This window comes from Mus musculus, chromosome 6 (assembly GCF_000001635.26).
Source record: "Mus musculus strain C57BL/6J chromosome 6, GRCm38.p6 C57BL/6J".
NCBI lineage: Eukaryota > Metazoa > Chordata > Mammalia > Rodentia > Muridae > Mus > Mus musculus.
Genome location: NC_000072.6, coordinates 149,342,817 through 149,353,884, shown reverse-complemented (window position 1 = coordinate 149,353,884; position 11,068 = coordinate 149,342,817). Strand labels below are relative to the sequence as shown.

Sequence of the window (11,068 nt, the reverse complement as noted above, 5' to 3'; positions counted from 1 at the left end):
AACAGGGGTGCGGGGAAGGCCGCAGAGCCGGGTGGAGGTGCTCTCTGGGCCAAGACATGCCCGGGGCTCCGGCCAGCTAGGCGGGCCTCATGGGAACACCGTCACCATGCCCAAGAGAGGAAAGCGGCTCAAGTTCCGGGCCCACGACGCCTGCTCGGGCCGATTGACCGTGGTGGACTATGCCAACTCGGATCCAGCGGTGGTAAGGTCTGGACGGGTCAAGAAAGCCGTGGCCAAAGCTATTCAGCAGGAAGTAAAATCTCTGTGGCTTGGAAGCGTCCCAGGTTCCTGCGGAGGAGGCTCTTTCCAGGGTGGGTGAGCCGTGTGACATCCTGGACAGCAGTGATGAGATGGATGTCCAGGAAGAAAGCACTCAGGAAAAATCAGTCTCCAGAAAAAAGAAGAGCAAGAGACACAAAGAAGACCCGGATGGCACTGGAGAAGAGTATCCTATGGATATTTGGCTGCTGCTGGCTTCCTATATCCGTCCTGAGGACATTGTGAAGGACCCAGATATAGCTGTCTCTTGTGAGACTATGCCGGGGCCTAGCAAACACAAAAGTGGATGCTCACAGTCAGCTATTAGATGGATCACAGGGCCCCCAATGGAGGAGCTAGAGAAAGTACCCAAGGAGCTAAAGGGAACTGCAACCCTATAGGTGGAACAACAATATGAACTAACCAGTACCCTAGCTGCATATGTATCAAAAGATGGCCTAGTCGGCCATCACTGGAAAGAGAGGCCCATTGGACTTGCAAACTTTATATGCCCCAGTACAGGGGAACTCCAGGGCCAAAAGGGGGAGTGGGTGGGTAGGGGAGTGGGGGTGGGGTGGGTATGGGGACTTTTGGGATAGCATTGGAAATGTAAATGAGGAAAATACCTAATAAAAAATAAAAAACAAAACAAAACAACAACAACAAAAACCAGGTGTCTTTCACCTGCTTAAACAAGGAGCAAAATTTCATCCTTAACTTATCTGTGCATTCTGCACAATCCATACAATATCTTCTTGTTTTGTTTTGTTTTGTTTTTCGAGACAGGGTTTCTCTGTATAGCCCTGGCTGTCCTGGAACTCACTTTGTAGACCAGGCTGGCCTCGAACTCAGAAATCCACCTGCCTCTGCCTCCGGAGTGCTGGGATTAAAGGTGTGTGCCACCATGCCCGGCTCCATACAATATCTTAATGGTACTAACATTTTGGTTGTGAGATTCATATATTACAGAATATACAGCTTTGACAAGATTTATCCTCAGAGATGCTGCACTGACCTGCTGTTCCAATGCCCTGCTTCCTAATGCTATCCAAAAACTTGCTTCCAGAGCAGCTTCAGGAAATGCTACTGATTCCAGATGATCTTACCTCATCCAACCTTTCAGGTGAAACCAGTCAGAACTTTAGTCAATTCTTGAGCATTCTAAGCATACAAAGGCTGGATAACAGATGCTAAAGCTAGCTTTTTAAAGTCTAACCAATTTTTCTAATTTTTCTACCCCTTCCTACCCCTTTAAAGAATTTCTTGTCACCCCTATCAGCAGGAAGAAACCATGGTGAGTCATCAGCCCGATCCCTTGGGTTTGGGTTTCCGGTTATAGTTATTTTACAAATTATAAATAGGTTGTCATTTTAGGGAATAATTTGGGAATGGTCATAATTTTGAACAGGGAGGAAATAGAAGGAATGGATTACTAAATTTATTCTTGAGCAAAGCATTGTGTAACCACAACCTTACATTGATAGAACTCTTTATAACTGATATAAAATTGAAATCACAATTTCTTTTTTTAAAAAGATTTATTTATTTATTATATCTAAATACGCTGTAGCTGTCTTCAGACATACCAAAAGAAGCCATCAGATCTCATTACAGATGGTTGTGAGCCACCATGTGGTTGTTGGGATTTGAATTCAGGACCTTTGGAGGAGCAGTTAGTGCTCTTAACCGCTGAGTCATCTCTCCAACCGAAATTACAATTTCTTACATTGGTACAGAATTTATATATTGATATTTAAAATTAATATTGTTACTCTTAGATAGGCATTGTGCCTATGCAACTCATTAAAGAACACAAGACTTTGACCAAGTTCTTTTTATAACTGCTATTACAAACTGTTTACAAAGATCAAATAGGTCATGACAAGTTAAGGGCTAGATAGTAAACTCATGGTTATGTTAGATTCTGACTTAATTATAGTTAGGTGTTTTCAATATTATTCAATTAGAAATGGCTAATTAGAAGTAGCTAATGGCTAATTAGAAGTATTAACAGTTCAAATATACTTTACATAGATAGTCTTCAAAAACATCAGAAACCTACAGAATGTGACATTTAATGTTATTTCATTATTAAGGATCATTTGACAACAAGACATATCTGCTCCTGATAGCTTTTCAATTCCCCTTCAAAGAAGAATTGAGCATCTTCATTTCCGGGCGAGGTTGCTTATCATGGCAAGGTAGCCACGGGGCAAAAATTGCCTACCTATCTGCAGACAAAATACTGTCAAAAAGGACAAACAGATGTGGGATAGTCGACGACTACTAATCTCTGCCAAGACAAGGTAATCTAGTCCTTTATATTCCTACTTTGTTGCTGGGTCTGCCAGATGGCTCTGGTCCAAAAGGCTGAAGACAGATGCTCCAACATTATAAGAAATTAGGGGACTGTCCAGGTAGTCAGCTTTCTCTACAATTATTTAAGTTTGAGGTTGGTGCTTCCTATATGCTCAATTAATATTTAATTTGTTCTCAGGTTTCTGATGGTGTTAAGGACTAATTATAATCTCATGAGCAAACTTAAGTTGTTTAACATTAAAAGATATGATACAGAATTAAAAACATACTTTTCATATGGTGTTACAGGTTGAAATCAAAACATAGTTCAGGTATAGAATCATAAACTCTTTAAGTTAGGAATGATGGTAGAGTACTTTATCTAATTGATGAGCAAATATGATGAACTGAATGTCAATTGTATATCATACTCTATGATTTATATAATTGTGGGTTTTCTAAATTTATGTCTGAGAGAAGAGGGGGTTTTTTGCTTTTTGTTTGTTTGGTTGGTTTGGTTTGGTTTGGTTTTTGGTTTTTGGTTTTTGGTTTTTGGTTTTTGGTTTTTGGTTTTTGATTTTGGTTTTGGTTTTGGTTTTGGTTTTGGTTTTGGTTTTGGTTTATTTGGACAGAAAAGGTGAGGTATTGGATATTGGTTCTAATGCTTTGATTCAATCTAGAATTTTCTTGTCTAAATGCTAAAAATCTTTGTCCCCAATTGGTTTTTGATTGATCAATAAAGATGCCAGCAGCCAATAGCTAGGCATGGAGTGGAACCATTAGCATTACAAGAGAGAGGATCCAGAGAGAATCATGACTTGGGGTAGAAGGATGGGACACAGTAGTGGCAGAAAATAAAGCCAACCAGTCATGTGAGACTTTGGGGAAGTGGCCAGTGGCCTAGGGTAGCAGGGGAAGGTTTAGGAGTACCCAGCCTTTGAGGCAGTCAAGGCATTTTAAAAATAAGCTAATGTGTGTATATTTTTTTTCATTCACAGATCCAAAGATAGCTCCTGGGCAGGTGTACACGTGTAATCCTCCAGGATCCAAAGCAGTATAGCCAAAACTTGATGCTACATCACTAAGATACACCTTATGCCTTTATGTTTGTTTTTAACACATTCCTTGATTCTTTTTTTGAGGAAGCTTCACCTTCACAAAAACCCAAGTGTGATGTTCAGGTATCAGTGGTTCTAACCTATAGGTCATGACCCCTTTGGGGGTCACATATCAGACAGATATCCTGCATGTCAAATATTTATACTACAATTCAAAACGTAGTAAAATCATAGTAATGAAGTAGCAAAGAAATAATTTCATGGTTGGGGGAATCACCACAACATGAGAAACTGTATTAAAGGGTCTCAGAATTAGGAAGGTTGAGATCTATTGAGATAGATGGGTTGCTACTTAGCCTGCACAGTATCTCACAGCAAAGTCCTCTTCCCCATTAGTAAATACCTCCTTATTTTTAATACCTAACTTCACAGAAGACATATACCTTTGAGTATAATGCTTCCAGTCAATATGTACATACAGAAATGGTGTGTATACTATATGACCAAGAGGTCAAGAACTACCCCTCCTTGACATGAAGCAAGAATAGTCAAGTACGCTTGGAGCAAGACCCTAACCAATCATAGCATTACCCAGATCCCCAGAGATAGATTCCACCAATCAAGATATAGATCCTACCCCTCCTTAATGGCCCTCCTTTTGGCTTTAAAATTGAATCTGTGAATTCAGTCAGGGTCTTTTCATCCCAGTAGAATTGGGTCCCAGGAACTTGTTCAATAAATGTTCTTTGCATTTGCATACTATTTGAGTCTTGGGTTTCATTCAGCAATTCTTGAGCAGTCCTGGCCAACAACTCATAAAAGAGTGTCTATTGTCTAGTATTGGAGTTTGTTAGGTGAGCACCTTCAACCTAGATGAGAAAAGTTAATTTAAATATACAGGATTATAATGCATTATAGGGTTTCTTAGGTAAATAGTTAATAGTATAATTTCTTGTGTCTTTTTCAGATACCCTTATAGTTACTTCACCCATCTCCCTCTTTCTTCTATATTTACCTCCCTCCCTCTCTCTAAAGAGCCCTACCTTTCCCATTTCCCCTATCAGATAACTTGTATCTTGTTATTTCCCTTTGCCCTCTTTCCCCCTTCTTCTGTATTTACCTTCCTTCCCTTTCCCATTTTCCTGGTTATATCACTTGTGCCCTGCTAGTCTCTCTCCCACTCACTCACATCCTAGCAACAGTCCCATTTTTATTGCTTAGATTTTATAGCTACTACAGGCTGTGTATTCACAACTGAAGATTTGGAGCTAGCCTCCTCCAATGAGAGAGAACACGTAATATCCCAAGACAGTATTTTTAATAAAATAAAGTATAAAATGGGAGGAGAATTTTTCCAAGCACCACTGATATTTCTTTAGTTGCTCTGTCTCTCTCTGCAGACATGTTGAGGTCATAATCTATGGGGGTCCCTTCAAATGCAGCAGAGTAATGATCCATATACTGGAAAAAGGAAATCATTCAACACGACTTACTTAACCAGTGTTGGTTCAAACTTCTTGAGACTGACCCTGGGCAGTTTAGTTTACATATATTTAAGTCTAGTACAACTTTGGGGAAAAGTTTCTTGATTGACCCATCCAGCAGGTCCAGTTATTCGAGGGTCTCGAGGGGACCTTCTCCTAAGAACCAAATGGGGGGAGAGAGGGACGGAGACCAAGTGCAAGAACGTCACAGAAGCAGTCTGAGTAGCATCAAGGTCTCTCTGTATTCAGCAAGGCTCAAGGCTTAAATGCACAATCAAAAGGGGAAGTATAGGTACTTCTCAGAGGAGGGGTGGGGCAGTGGAAATGCACAAGCAAAAGGGGAAGTACAAGTACTCAGCAGGAGGGGTGGGGCAGTGGAAATCTTTCTTTTGGCAGCTACAAGGGAAAGCAGGAACTTGGAGGTATCAGGGTACATCTTGTGGTCAGGACATCTGGCGCTGACTTACAGCTGGAACATTCTGTGGTTGTTCTCGGAGCGGTGCGTTGGTGGCCCACTTTTGACCCCCTTTTCTTCTCAGGGGGAGAGGCCCAATTCAGAGATCAGGACAATAGAGTTGTCTTAATAGCTCCCAACACTTGGTGACAATTATCACAATAATGCTTAAAATATCAAAACTCCTCTACAAAGTACATGACTTTTGCAAAATACATGTGACCTCATTCATAAGAATAGGTTCTACTGACATAAACAATGCTCAGGATAAAGTCTAGGGAGAAAGAGTCTGGGCTAAGTGTAACAGTCAGGGGGATTCAAGTGTGGCATGGCCTACAGATGGCAAAGATCGCCAGTTTTTAACTAAATCCATTCCCATCTCTGGAAACAGGTATACATCCTTTTTGTTGAAAAGACACACCTGCATGTTTAATATTCCTGGTTTCCCTGGTGTTTATCTGTGAGCACAGGACCATGTACCTCTATGATAACCCTAGCAGCTGTGAACGTGCACTTGTTTAAATAAAAAAAAGTGTTTGCAGAGATTATTATAATGTAAATAATGAGACAGACATTGCCTTAGAGTTTTACTGCTCTGAACAGACACCATGATCAAGGCAAGTTTTAAAAGACAACATGTAATTGGGGCTGCCTTACAGGTTCAGAAGTTCAGTCCAGTATCATCAAGGCAGGAACATGGCAGCATCCAGGCAGGCATGCTACAGGAGTTGAGCCTTCTTCTAAAGGCTGCTAGCAGAATACTGACTTCCAGGCAGCTAGGACAAGGGTATTAAAGCCCACACTCACAAGGCCACATCTACTCCAACAAGGCCACACCTCCCAATAGTGCCATTCTCTGTGCTAAGTATATATAAACCATCACAGTCATGCTACAGCACACACACACACACACACACACACACACACACACACACAGAATTAAAAATAAATCTTTGGGGCTGGTGAGATGGCTCAGCGGGTAAGAGCACTGACTGCTCTTCCAAAGGTCCTGAGTTCAAATCCCAGCAACCACATGGTGGCTCACAACCACCCGTAATAAGATCTGACTCCCTCTTCTGGTATATCTGAAGACAGCTACAGAGTTCTTATGTATAATAATAAATAAATCTTTGGGCCAGAGGGAGCAGGGACTGAGCTAGCAGAGATCCTAAAATTCAATTCCCAACAACCACATGAAGGCTTACAACCATCTGTACAGCACACTGTAGTACTCATATAAATAAATAAATAAACCTTTAAAAAATAAATCTTTAATACATTTAAAAAAAAGAATTGTCTGAGTACTTTGTGTTGACATGGTACAATTCTTACTGTTGAACATTAAAATAAAAAAAAAAATCAAATAAGATGAAAAATAGGCCCAGGTGTTGGTGGTACACACCTTTAATCCCAGCACTTGGGAGGTAGAGGCAAGCAGATCTCTGTGAATTCTTAGAGGCCAGAGCTAGTTCCAGGACAGTCAAGACTACACACACACACACACACACACACACACAAACACACAATCCTGTCTTGGGAAAGGGAGGGGGGAGAGAGAGAGAGATTGTGTGTGTGTGTGTGTGTGTGTGTGTCAGAGAGAGAGGGAGAGAGAGAGAGAGAGGATTTAAGGTTAGTATTTTATTGCAGAACAAATTTTCAGTCATAGATTGTTGATTTTTAAGTAAGAGATGATTACATTTTTTTCATGATGATTACAATTTTTAATTGTCTAATTAAAAGAATATTTTCAACGACAATAAATGATAACATGTGCTGAGGCAAAAATAAGTGACCATAGCCCAGGATTTCATATTCAAGTTACTTGGAATGAGATAGTCCACATTGGAAGAAGCTATGTGAACGACATAGTCATTTTAATTTATAAACACAGACATTTTTAAAAGGACAACTTCTGGGCTAGAGAGATGACTTAGCAGTTAAGAGCACTGACTGCTATTTCAGAGGTCCTAAGTTCATTTCCCAGCAACCACATGGTAGCTCACAACCATCTGTAATGGGATCTCTTCTGTAATGCTCTCTTCTGGTGTGTCTGAAGACAGCTGCAGTGTACTCATAAAAATAAAAAAATAAATAAAATCTTTTTTTTAAAAAAAGACAACATCTCTTACAAGATGACTCAATTCATATCTGTTTTGTTCTGAACCCCTGGGCAAGGCTATATGTATTCGTTAACTTTTCTATTGCTGTGATAAAATAATATGACCAAAAGCATGTTAGAAAGGAGAAAGAGCTTACTTTGGCTTACAGTTCTGAGAGGTATAGTCTGACAGGTCAAGGAAGGCATGACAGGAAGATCAAGAGGCTGACATGGCATCTATACACATCCAGCAAGGTTTCACCTCCTAAAGATTCCATAACCTTCCCAACTTGCCTCTGCTTTTGCCTCCCAAGTGCTGAATTAAAGGCAAGGGTCACCATAGCCTGAGAAATAAATCAATCGATTTTTAAAATGTTAAAGTGAAAAGATGTAGTTCAATAGTAGAACAGCACATGCCTCTCATACAACAAGGCTCTAACTTTAGTCCATTTGTCCCCACACCCAACAACCACCACATATACACAGACACAAAGTTAATTTTGCTGTTACAGACTTTCTAACCAGAGAAATGGAACCCAAGGCTCTTTTTATAGGATGCAGTGTCTTTTGTGTGCCAGCACCTTTTCTTATGGATTTTTCTTCAAAGGCAGAGACATGAATATCCCAAAGCAGAACTTTTTATACATCTTTGTCTTCTTTATCTCCTGTATTGGGTAAATTACATATGGATTGGGTACTTTAAGTCACTGAGAAATTTGATCGAGTTATATGTACATTCAAAGACACTAGCTGTTTTTTTGTTTTTCTTCTTGGCTCTTTAGATCCATACTACACTGTCACTTTAATCTGACTTAGATAAGTGGTCATCAGGAAACAGAAATGAAAAGTAAGTTTAGATCTGAAACTGTAATCCAGCCTCAATTGAATATTTTTCTTTATAAAACTTTTCCTTGGTCATAGAGCAATGAAACCCTAAGACAGAGGTTGGTACCAAGTGGCGGTGGCTATGTAGCATCTGCAGGGAACAGCATATGAGGGCTTTGATGATAGTACTTACTCCATTCAGCAAGGCCCATGGAAACCCCTCCCCACAAAGCAAGGGTCTGTGGGTGAATTTTGGTACCCTCTATGCTTAATCATGTGTGCTATGCTCCTTGCTTTTGCTATGCTATGTATACTTATAGAAATATTTAGTTTCATTTTGTCAGTCGTGGGCAAGGCAAGGATCATGTAAGCTGAAAGCCTGGTGGATGGTTCTGTTTTTCTCAAAAATGTTTTTCTTTTCTTTTCTTTTCTTTTCTTTTCTTTTCTTTTCTTTTCTTTTCTTTTCTTTTCTTTTCTCTTCTCTTCTCTTTTCTTTTTTGTTTGTTTTTTGTTTGTTTGTTTGTTTGGTTGGTTTTTTTTTTTTTTTTTCTAGACAGGGTTTCTCTGTGTAGCTCTGGCTGTCCTGGAACTCACTCTGTAAACAAGGCTGGCCTTGAACTCAGAAATCTGCCTGCCTCTGCCTCCCAAGTACTGGGATTAAAGGCATGTGCCACCACTGCCAGGCTCAAAACTGTTTGAAGAGGTAAAACCCTCCTCTCTTTCCTCTACCTCTATCAATCCTCCAGATGTGGCCATTAATCCTGGGCATTTTGGGACACAAGACCATGTCCCTAGAGAAACAGCTACAGTCATGCTGAGTAAGCATGTAATAGTTGTGGAGAGCAATGGGTCCTGCTTGCATAATTGTTCAAGGGAAGTTGTATCTGACAAACAGACACCTAAAAAATGGTTCTTGGAAAGACAGTATCAGGAATTGATGGGTGCATATTAGGAAAGGTTGTTTGGTACAATGAGCATGTCTCTGTTTGCAATTAAAAACTATTATGACAGAGGAATGCTATTTGATTGCTGGGGAAAAGACTAACTTTTTTTTTTTAAGATTTATTTATTGTATGTATGTGAGTACCCTGTTGCTATCTTCTGACATACCAGAAAAAGGTATCAGATGTCATTACAGATGGTTAAGAGCTACCATGTGGTTGCTGGGAATTGAACTCAGGACCTCTAGAAAAGCAGCCAGTGCTTTTAACCCCTGAGCCATTTCTCCAGGCCAGAAAAGACTAACTTTATTTTGAAATTTCAAGGATGGAGGGGAATGGGCTTATTCCCACAAAGGTTAATTTGTCTCTCACCTTGCATAACTGTGTAGCCACATTTGCTGCCAGCTGGGCATGTGCTCACGTCCACAGGATATGCTTGGCTAGACACATCTATTTTTGGCCTGCTCCAACTGTACTTTGTAGTACAAAATAAGGTTAGAGGGTGATTGGCACAGGGGGAAGGAGGAGGAGGAAGTGAAAGTAGTACGGGAACATAAGAGGCTTTTGTAGTGCTGATGTTAGATTTCTTTGAACACAAACAAACAATAACAACATTGCTCAGGTTAGCAGACTTATGAGTGTATAAATAAAGATGGTTCAAGCTACTAGGGCCACTTGCTTGAATGTCAACTGATAGTCAGAATCTTCATTCTCACTGTTGCCATACATCCTCCATAGTTCCACAACCCTGCTGTAATGCTGGTCACTAGAAACAAACCAGGGACTGAGGTATTGCTGTGATAGGCCTAACTATGCTTTTGTTTGTAATATGTGGATTTTTGAGACTTTAGGTTAGGAAAGCAGTTGAATGTTTTAAGCTCTGCTTAGTAGCCATACTAGTAGAAGCATGGAAGACAGTAGTAGTGCTGAGGGTGATTTGAAATGTGGGAGCCTGACTAAAGAGGTTTCAGAGAAGAACGTGGCTGCTTTTTGCCCCTATCTAAAGAGTCTGCCTGAGGCTAAGGTGAAGAGACTTAGCTTAATTACAATGGCAAAGGAAATCTCAAAACAGCCTCTCATTGACTTTATCCTGTGGTTCATTATTATAAAGAGCATTTTGATAAAACAGAGCAAGCTGAGAAATTAAAAATACAAAATGTATGGTTCAAAAATTAAAGAAGCACCAAAAAAGTGGAATGGAACTAAATCCTGTATTCAAGGAGATAAACAGATTAAAGATATTAAATGGAATTAAGGGAATGGTGAATTTGGGGCAAGATCCCACCCAGCTAAGTGACCCATCCAGCAAGTCCAGTTATTCGAGGATCTCGAGGGGACCTCCTCCTAATAACCAAATGGGGGGTAGAGAGAGACGAGGGTCTTGTACGAATAACGACACGGAAACCGTTCTGAAGTTGTATCAAGACCCCAAAATGTATTAGCCAGGCCCAAGGTTTAAATACACAAGCAAAAGGGGAAGTGCCTTTCAGCAGGAAGGATGGGGCAGTAGAATTGCACAAGGAAACCGGGAAGTACAGATACTTATCAGCGGGAGGAATGGGGCAATACAAGCAAAAGGAGAAGTATTTATCAGTGGGGAGGGGGGCAATAGAATTGCACATTCTTAGGCAGTTACACGGGGAAGCAGGAAC

General features: G+C 40.4%; 1 long non-coding RNA gene across 1 annotated transcript; it reads left to right on the top strand.

Annotated features, from left to right (window-relative positions):
* Positions 1-1,149: 1,149 nt before the first annotated feature.
* Positions 1,150-4,366, top strand: Gm38930. The gene is made up of 4 exons (XR_869628.2): positions 1,150-1,381; positions 1,516-1,552; positions 2,355-2,564; positions 3,555-4,366. It is a non-coding gene; the product is annotated as a predicted gene, 38930 (long non-coding RNA).
* The last annotated feature ends 6,702 nt before the right edge of the window (positions 4,367-11,068 follow it).